Source organism: Fukomys damarensis, unplaced genomic scaffold, assembly GCF_012274545.1.
Source record: "Fukomys damarensis isolate Sample0158 unplaced genomic scaffold, DMR_v1.0_HiC HiC_scaffold_2, whole genome shotgun sequence".
Classification (NCBI taxonomy): Eukaryota; Metazoa; Chordata; class Mammalia; order Rodentia; family Bathyergidae; genus Fukomys; species Fukomys damarensis.
The window spans coordinates 28,602,789-28,611,763 of NW_022900914.1; the positions used below are offsets into that span (position 1 = coordinate 28,602,789).

Genomic DNA, 8,975 nt, shown 5'->3' on the forward strand with positions numbered 1-8,975 from the left:
GGGGAGGGGAGGAGAAGCAGGTCTCGGAGATGTGCTCTTTCATGGGTTCAATGTGTTAAAATAGGCGCCGTGCGCCGGCAGCTCCTGGAGCACTGCAATCACTGTGCGTTACCTGCAGACCAGTGTTAGCTCCAAGTTCATCAGAAGGACCACAGAGGGAGCTTGCCTTTCATCACAGCTCCATAACACAAAAGCCTCAAAACCATCCGTTTAAAAGGTAAAATTAAAACAAAACAAAACCTCAAGTACTATGTGATGGAGGTGCACTGGGTAGGGGACAGGTAAGGAACCGGGCTGGATTTAAGAACCTAGCCTTTCAAGAACTATTTTCTAAAGAGTGTGTGTAACGTACTTGATCAGTGGAAGACACCCTCTTCAGTATGCAAACATTTTTAAGGAGGAGTTGGCAATCATGACTTCTTAGACAAGGGAAATTTTGAGTGATAACCCTTTCAGAATTATGCTACTCTGTAATTACGAAAAGCTCTCTAATCTATCACTAAATCTGACAAACTACAAAGTTGAATAGAGGCAGGATATGAATTTAAAACACATTCCTTCCTCACCTTTGCCAAATATTTACTTATAAATCAATGTTATTTTATTTTTCCTTATTAGTTAACTTTCTAGTCATGTATCCCAAATCATAAAGAATAGCAATACTACAAATTAAATTTTAAAACCACGGTTTCATAAATTCACTTATGGAGTTAAGTTTCAAAGGATATTTACCCTGAAGACAGACTTCTTGGTAGCAATGTTTTATCTGTACACCATTCTGTATTAATCATCCCACTAGTATTTTAAAGCAAACCCTAAAATATGATGTTATTCCCATCTGTGAAATAGTTTTGGTATTATTTTTCATTATTATTTCTGATTTGGAAAAGTTGAGATGATTTAGTTGTATGACAGGATATATTAAAATTTAGCAGAATGGCAGTATAAAAAAACTTAAACAATATTCTTCCGGGGTTCCACTCATGGGTCATATCCTCCATGAAACTGTAATCAGAATCATTCTTCTTCCCGATTAACAAATCCCTGTGGGGTCACTGTACCCTATACGGTTGTCCAGCACGTCACTGCTTGAGTAATACATTACACTAGTCATTCTGAAAACAAACAGACACTAGAATCTTCTGGAGTGCTTGCTAGAATATGAATTGCACAGAGTCCACCCCAGACCTACAGATTTATTAGGTCTGGGCGGGACACCAGGATGTGCATTTCTGACAGGTCTGGAGGAGCACATTCTGAGAAGCATGACTTTCAAGGGGCCAAAGTCTACTCCTCACCATGAGACCAGAACCACTAATGAATAGACACAGCATCTAACACTTGACTGGACACTCAACATGTATTTCTGAATGAAAGAAGAGAGAGACCCTGAAGTGTTTAAAGGAGAACCAGGTCGAAGATGAGAATACTGAAGACTGTGACTTTCATGAGATACACTAGGTGCGCCACAGAAAACTTTCTTCAAAGCCTTAAGTTTTATTCTAACTACTGTTAAGTCAATAGTCAGTGCTCTGACCTTCTAAGTGGTTCGATGAAATACATCATGGTTTAAAGAAAACGTAATGGGTTTAAAATCAATATTGGATCTAATATTTTCTAACTACTGTACTTGAACAGAATACATCTAGGAGTGTCCATTAAGCATACCTTTACCAAACACATTCTATAAACAAGCCAGGAAGCTCAAAGACCTGGATGATGCCAAGCTGAAGAAAATATTCCTTCATTTTAATAAAAATAGTATCCAACAAGTAGTTAATTGTATATTTCCAGTCATGACGAGTAGCAACTATCAGAAACAAAACACATGCTGTAGGAACCCAACACAGCTCTGTGAATATTCTGGGGCAGGGAGGAGATAGTGAGTAAGGAAAGAGCTGGTACATTACTACATGAGGCTTTCAAGATAAAACCTGTGGAAATGTGGACTGACTTTAGGGGAAGAAGGAAGAAAGCAGTTCTTAGCTAGGGTAAACTTCAAGCAGAGTGTAGAAGTGAGCAGGACTTCAGAGGCAAGATGATGAGGAAGAAAGCAGCTAAAGTGGTGTCCAGAGGTCAAAAGGGCGACACCGGGTAAAGACAGTAGAAGGGGACACCAAGAAGGTTAAATCAGCAGTTAGAATACTGACTGGATACAGCCAAGAAGAAGAAGAAATTAATGCAAAGATTTTTAGTTTTTATGACAGGAAAAAAAAATATGCCCGTTAAGAAGGAGGGAAGCTAAGAAGATAAGAGCCAATGTAGCAATACCAGTAGCAAATGAGTATCAACCTTGAGGCTCACTCACTTCCAAGGCTTGCATGGAAGCCCCAGCAGTGTGTTCCCAAAGCATAGATTTTGTAAAATTTGCAAAAGTAATCTCTATCTCTATTGTTTACACTTCTGTCGTGTGGACTACTCCACCTCTTCCTTGGTCATATTTTCCTCATCATCAGATGGCCCTGATGAGGCTATACAGTCACTTTTATTTAACATGTGGCATTCTTGTCCCTCACTGGCACTCTAAATTTGATTAGTTTTAGGATCTGACCCTGAAGGGGAGGTTTCTAGTTGTGTGGAAGGTGTTCTCACTTGTATTCTTGGACTTTGATGTGCTGCCCAGAATTTCAGGTGGAAGAAGTCCAGCACAGGTTTAAATATCCAGGGGAACAGTTGGGACTGGTAAAATAAATGAGAATAGTTTATGAAATCACTGAAAAATGAGAAGGTAGACAGAGAGGAGAAGACCAAAAATAGAACTTCTGCATTCTGCAGGCAAGAGGAAGGAGAACGTGGGAAAGGGGGAAAGGAAGGAACCATCAGAATTAGAAGAAAACAATGAAGCTCATGGCAATGGATGCCAAAGAAAGAATGGTTCACAGTGAAATAAGGCTATGACCACTGGCCAGGCTGACAGAGCCAAAGAGGATGAACAGATGCTTGCAGGAAAGCCATGGAATCTGCAGCTTTTCAAGGACAGGCCCTGAATACTGGTGATCACTGAGGAGAGATGTGAATGGACAGGGAAAAGTTTGGGATGCACTGGAAGAGGAGCTAAAGAGCAGCATGTTTCCTCACACACCAAGGATGGTGGTAGGGTGGTAGGAAAATTTGTTGCTGCTAATGACAAGCATTGTGCATATCCACTCCAGTATTATAAGACAATGTGTTAGTACAAGTCTCATTTTATAGCTGAGGAAACTTGTTCAATATCAAACCACCAAGCAGATCTGGAAGTGAGCTCCAAGTCTGCCTAACTTGAAGTCCATGGTCATCCTTACAGCATAACTGTATAGTAATGAACCTATTTGTCTTCACTATTATTAATACACACACACACACACACACACACACACACACATTTTTTTTTCTTTTTTTTTTTTTTAAGTACCGGGAATCCAACTGAGGACCTTGCACTTGCTAGGCAGGCACAGTGCCACTGAACTGCATCCCTGGACCCTGTCTTCATTATTATTACTGGGATTGTTCAACTAATTACTTGGAATTTAGAATCAGAATAGGCTTGGCCCTAATTTCATTAAGATTTTTCTGAGGCTTCACTTCAGTTCAAAGATAAATGCTATATGTGAATTAATGTTACAGAATGCATGCTATTGCCTCACTAATATTTTACGTATTTTATTATTTTGAAATTAATCTGATAACATTTGTGAACTGTTTAAAAGCTAAGATGTCAACGTATTAATTTTTGTTCTTCATAGTTGTCTAATCTGTAGACCTGAACAAATAAAAAAGTATTTCAAAAGATAAAACTTAGAAGAAATTTTTTTAGCAGAGAGTTTCTAAGTATAATTTGTTATTTGAATACATATTTTAAAAGAGGTGCAGAGTAAACATTTTACAATCACATAGTGTGTATCAGTTTTAATCAAAATAAAAGAAGCCACCAGGGTTTGTTTTTCATTTGGCAGGCTAGCTTTTCATATTTTAAAATATTTTATTTATTTCCACTGTCCTGTATTAATATGTGGCATATGAATTAATGTATTGTGTACATTGGACTGAAAGATGAATTGAATAAATGCCAGCAATTATTATCAAGCAATTTCAACTAAAACTATAAAACAATTTTAGCAGTAATTATGTTAAATGATATTTTTCTTCAGTTTAAAAGATAATTTTCTTTCTCAGATATTTATTGAAATTATTATATTGTATTTGCTGGATCTGAAGACAGCAAAAACCTTAGCACATATAAATTTTAAATCCTTTCTTATACTTATTTTCAGTGCTTAAAATAATAACTTGCAACTAAATGAAATCGAGAGCTTACAGGTACAGGTGGTTATGATGGAGACCCTGAGATTTGGCCACACTTAAAGTGTTCATTCAAACTTTATCTTCTAAGGGTAACTATTTGAAAATAAATACTGTTTTCTTAAAGGTTGCTGTATCTGTGTTCATTAGCATTTAGTTTGCTACTCTAATTATAGAGTTGACAATATCTAACATAGTGCTTTAAAATATATGTTCTATAATTTTTTAAATGACACTGGTAAAAGTTAAAAATGGTAATGGTTAAGATATGGAACAACTGGAATTCTCCTACATTGTTGGTAAGAGTACAAAATCATACAACCACCTTGGAAAGCTGGTGGGATAGAGTCTAACAAAGTTAAACAAACACCAGTCCTACATCCCAGGTTTTCCATTTCCATTCCACACACAATAGAAATGAAATGGTCCACAACTCATTTTATAAAATACTCATAAAAATAACAGTTCCAAACTGATGACAAGTTAAAGGCCCATCCACAAGACCATAAATTGCAGTATATTTGTACAACTGCTCAGAAATTTTTAAAAATCACTAATGAAACGTACATTCTACAAGCTTAAAAAAATATTATATTGATTGAAGAAACTAGACACAAAAGAGAACATTCTTCGTTATTTTATCTATGATAAACTCAGGATGGGCAAAATCACTTATAATAATAAACATCAGAGTATCTGTTAAAGCCAGAAGGATCTCAACTGAGATACAGCCTGAGTGTCACTTGGAAGGATGGGAGCAATGTCCTATGTTTCCACACAGATGATGATTCCATGGGGAAGAGGCATGCATTCTTCCACTGGGATGTACATATAACATTTGTGCCTTTTATTGCATTTAAATCATATTTCATTTGTTAAAAAAGATAAATCATGGGCCAGGGATTTAGCTCAGTGGCTCCAGTACCTGCCTCACAAGCACAACAACCCGAGTTCGATTCCTGGTACCAAGAAAAAGAGATACATCATAATGCTTCTTATTCTTCTAAAGTTAGTTACACATGTGTTTTGATGGCCTCCTTAGGCTTTTTGCTTGTTGAAGTGAAGCAACATGAGATTCACACACCATGGGGGTCTTGAAGGGGAAGCCATCAGATATAATGAGGAGAGGCTCGGCACCATGGCTATGACAGAGGGGAGGAGGAGCTTTACGTTTAGTTCTCTCGGTTCCCCCATCTCCATGCTGCAGCATTCATAAGAACTGGAAATGATTGATTATTTTGTACTAATACTTCAACCCCTTTCCATTCCAAAATTCTAAGACTTCATAGTCTTCTTAATATTTCCTGTACTTCCCTCCTGTATTAGTCAGCTCTCCCTTTACTGAGACACAGTACCCAGCATCCACAATGTCAAGGAGGGGAGGTTTATTTGGGTCACAGTTTCAGGGGATTCCATGTATGGCAGGCTGGTTCCAAGGTAGAAACACGGCAGAAGGGCACCGTGGAGCAAAGGTGCTCAGTTCATGGCGGCCAAAAGCAGAGCAGGGGGAATAAACTAGGTACCCTACATGGTACTCAAGGTCACACCTCCATGACCCTCCCAGACACACCCAAAAGTGTACTTCACTAATCCATAATCACACCTCCTGACTCAGAAGGGCTTGCACTGTCAACCTGCTAACACATCCTGCTTCTTGTTTTTTGTTTTGTTTTGTTTTGTTTTTTGAGACAGGGTCTCACTATATAATTGAGACTGCCCTGGAACTAACTGTGTAGCCTAGGCTGGTCTCGAACTCACAGCGATTCTCCTGCCTCAGCCTCCCAAGTACTGGGATTACAGGCGTGCACCACCATGCCTGGCTTGCTTGTTATTTTTAACATCATTTATTTGAGTAGGTGCTGGCTTAATATCCTTTCACTATGGAAATATATGAAATGCCCTAAGATGTGGAATCATTTCCAATAGGTGGAAATTAGAAGAAGGTTAGAAAAGGAAATAACAATGGAGAAAAATACTAACAGATTTACTACCAGAATATACTAAATCCCTTTACATTAATAGCACCATAAACAATTCAATGCAAATAAATAACTGAAAAAAGAATGTTAGCCACAAAAAATAAGTTATTAATAATAATATTTATAAGTAATTCTTATAAAGCAATGTGAACCAAATGAACCCCTACTAGACTGAGCGAAAATGGTAATGAGAAGGTAAGCTGGAGAGGAATAATTAGAAGTCTCCATCTGAAGATTTGTAAACACCGAAGTAAAAAGAGCAGAAAATTATTACACCAAGGGGAAATGGTAAGATACCATTTTTTCCTCTCTGAAAATGACAAAGACTGAAAACAGCAATTGTCTTCTGGGTGGTCACGGTCCTGAAAACTTTAACTGGCGATATAAAGAGGAATATAGTGGGATGAGGATTCACTTCAGCAACAAATACTAAAATCCTAGAAATAACGATCTATACCTTGTAACTCGTAATTCCCACGCTTTTATGCACAAAATGCATACTTATATTCAGCTATCAGGTATCACAGATATGTTTATACATTTTTAAAGATGAATAATCTAAACGTCTACCATCAAAAGAACTGGTGGAGCCAGAGATGGAGCTCAGTGGCGCCACACTTGCCTTGCAAGCACAAGGTCCTTAGTTCAATCCCCAGTACAAAAACAAAACAAAACTGCAAAAGAACTAGTTGATAAGTTATGGTCCACATTCAATTCTATGCAGTCTCTACAATATGACAGCTTATAACTTATGTCAGCAGAAAGATAGTCACCACATACTTTTAATTAAAAAAGAAAAGTGACCTGAGTTCCGCCACAAACCGAGGTCTACACTGCAGGCTGCAGAGTCCATCCCGGCCACCATCTAGGCAGCAAGCAAGCAGGCTTCCCTACATCATCGTCTACTTTCCAGTTCAAGGGCACAGTGAGGCCATGAGCACGCTGCTGACCAGGGCCAGAGCTGGAAGGAGGAGGTGGTGACCACAGAGTCCTGGATGCATGGCCAGCTCAAGCATCCTGTCTGTATGGGCAGCTTCCCAAGTTCCAGGACGGAGACCCTCATGTACCAGTCCACGCCATCCTGCGCCACTTGGGCTGCTCCCTCGGGCTCTACAGGAAGCACCAGGGGGAGGCAGCCCTGGTGGACAGGGTGAACGATGGCACAGAGGAGGACCTCAGCTGCTAGTGTGTTACCCTCATCTACACCAACTACAAGACAGGTAAGAATGAATACGTGAAGGCACTGCCTGGGCATCTAAAACCTTTCGAGACTCTGCTGTCCAAGAACCAGGGAGGAAGGGCTTTTGTCCTGGGAGATCTCCTTCACCGACTACATCCTGCTGGACTTGCTGCTGATCCACCAGGTCCTGGTCCCTGGCTGCCTGGATGCTTTCCGCTGCCCTCGGCCTATGTGACGGATCTCAGTGCCTGGCCCAAGCTCAAGGCCTTCTTGGCCACCCCAGACCATAGGAACCAGCCCATTAACGGGAATGGTAAACAGTGAAATCTCATGTGCCCTTGGAGAAGGCAGGGCTAATAAACTTTCCCCAGGACCAATAAACTTTCTAAGACAAAAAAAAAAAAAAAAAGGAAAGGAAAGTTTGCAAAATAATCTAAATAGTGGTAACCTATTTTTAAAAAATGTGTAAGTATATAAAGACAAAGTCCTAAAAGGTATATGCTAAAATTTCAACTGGATTTCCTTAGTGATGATTATGGATGTTCTAATATTTTCCCCAAACTTATTTGTCTTCTAAATCTTCTATAATACAATAATACTGATCATCAGCAATAACAAAATCTACTGAAAATTTTTATCATCTCTAAATATCTTCAGAGTATGACAGAAAGAATTTTAAAACATAGGAAAGCTCTCCTTTTCCTTTGTCCATTAATGACAACAAACACTTAAAACAAACATGTCTTTTTGCTTTTTCCTTGCATCCCTGAGGACATTCACATTAGAACACCCTCCCTCTCAATACTTACTGCCTACCCTACCTAGTCCTGATGCTATTTTCTCCTTATTTAAAAGATCTCTTTATAGTCATATAAATGAAGCCAAGAAATATTTAAAACAGAGAGCTTAATGGCGCACACAGGAGCTATGGTTACCCTCAGTTCAAGTGAATTTTAATAAAGTGTCTCCAAAAAATCAGAGAAATTCTTAAACTATAAATGGAAAACTTGTTCAGTTTCTCAGAGCTTGTTTACTGCCATGGGAATTACTTGCTTTAATATTCTTTACAAAGGATGGCTTGGATATGGTTAGATTACTCCAAGTTTGGGTAATTTATAAATAAAGCTGAGTGAAAAGCAGCAAGAACTGAGGAAAATAATGAGAGCTGGGGCATCTCATCTTCCTGAGTCTCAGTCTTCATTTGTAAAATAGGCATGGGAACTAGTGAATTGCTAAAACCCCTCTCTGTTCTCCAAATTTCTAATTCTAGAGGTATACTTATAATCCATGTAAATTCAAAAAGAACACAAAATTACAACTCATTCACAATGTCATTTTTAAAAGGGCATAGCTAAGTGGAGCTGGGTGTAATGGCTCATGCCTGTAATCCCAGAACTCAGGAGGCAGAAGCAGGAGGATTGCCTAGAGTTTGAGGCCAGTCTGAGCTACATAGTGGGTTCAGGGCCAGGCTAAACTTAAAAAAAAAAAAAAAAAAAAAAAAAAAAAAAAAAAAAAAAAAAAAAAAAAAAAGGGGGAGG

General features: G+C 38.7%; 1 protein-coding gene and 1 pseudogene across 13 annotated transcripts in view; one reads left to right on the forward strand and one right to left on the reverse strand.

Moving 5' to 3' along the window:
- The window catches only part of Nrxn1 (neurexin 1), a 986,324-nt gene that overhangs the window by 390,390 nt on the left and 586,959 nt on the right, over window positions 1-8,975 (reverse strand). The window lies entirely within an intron of this gene.
- Window positions 6,439-7,761, forward strand: LOC104856464 (annotated as a pseudogene).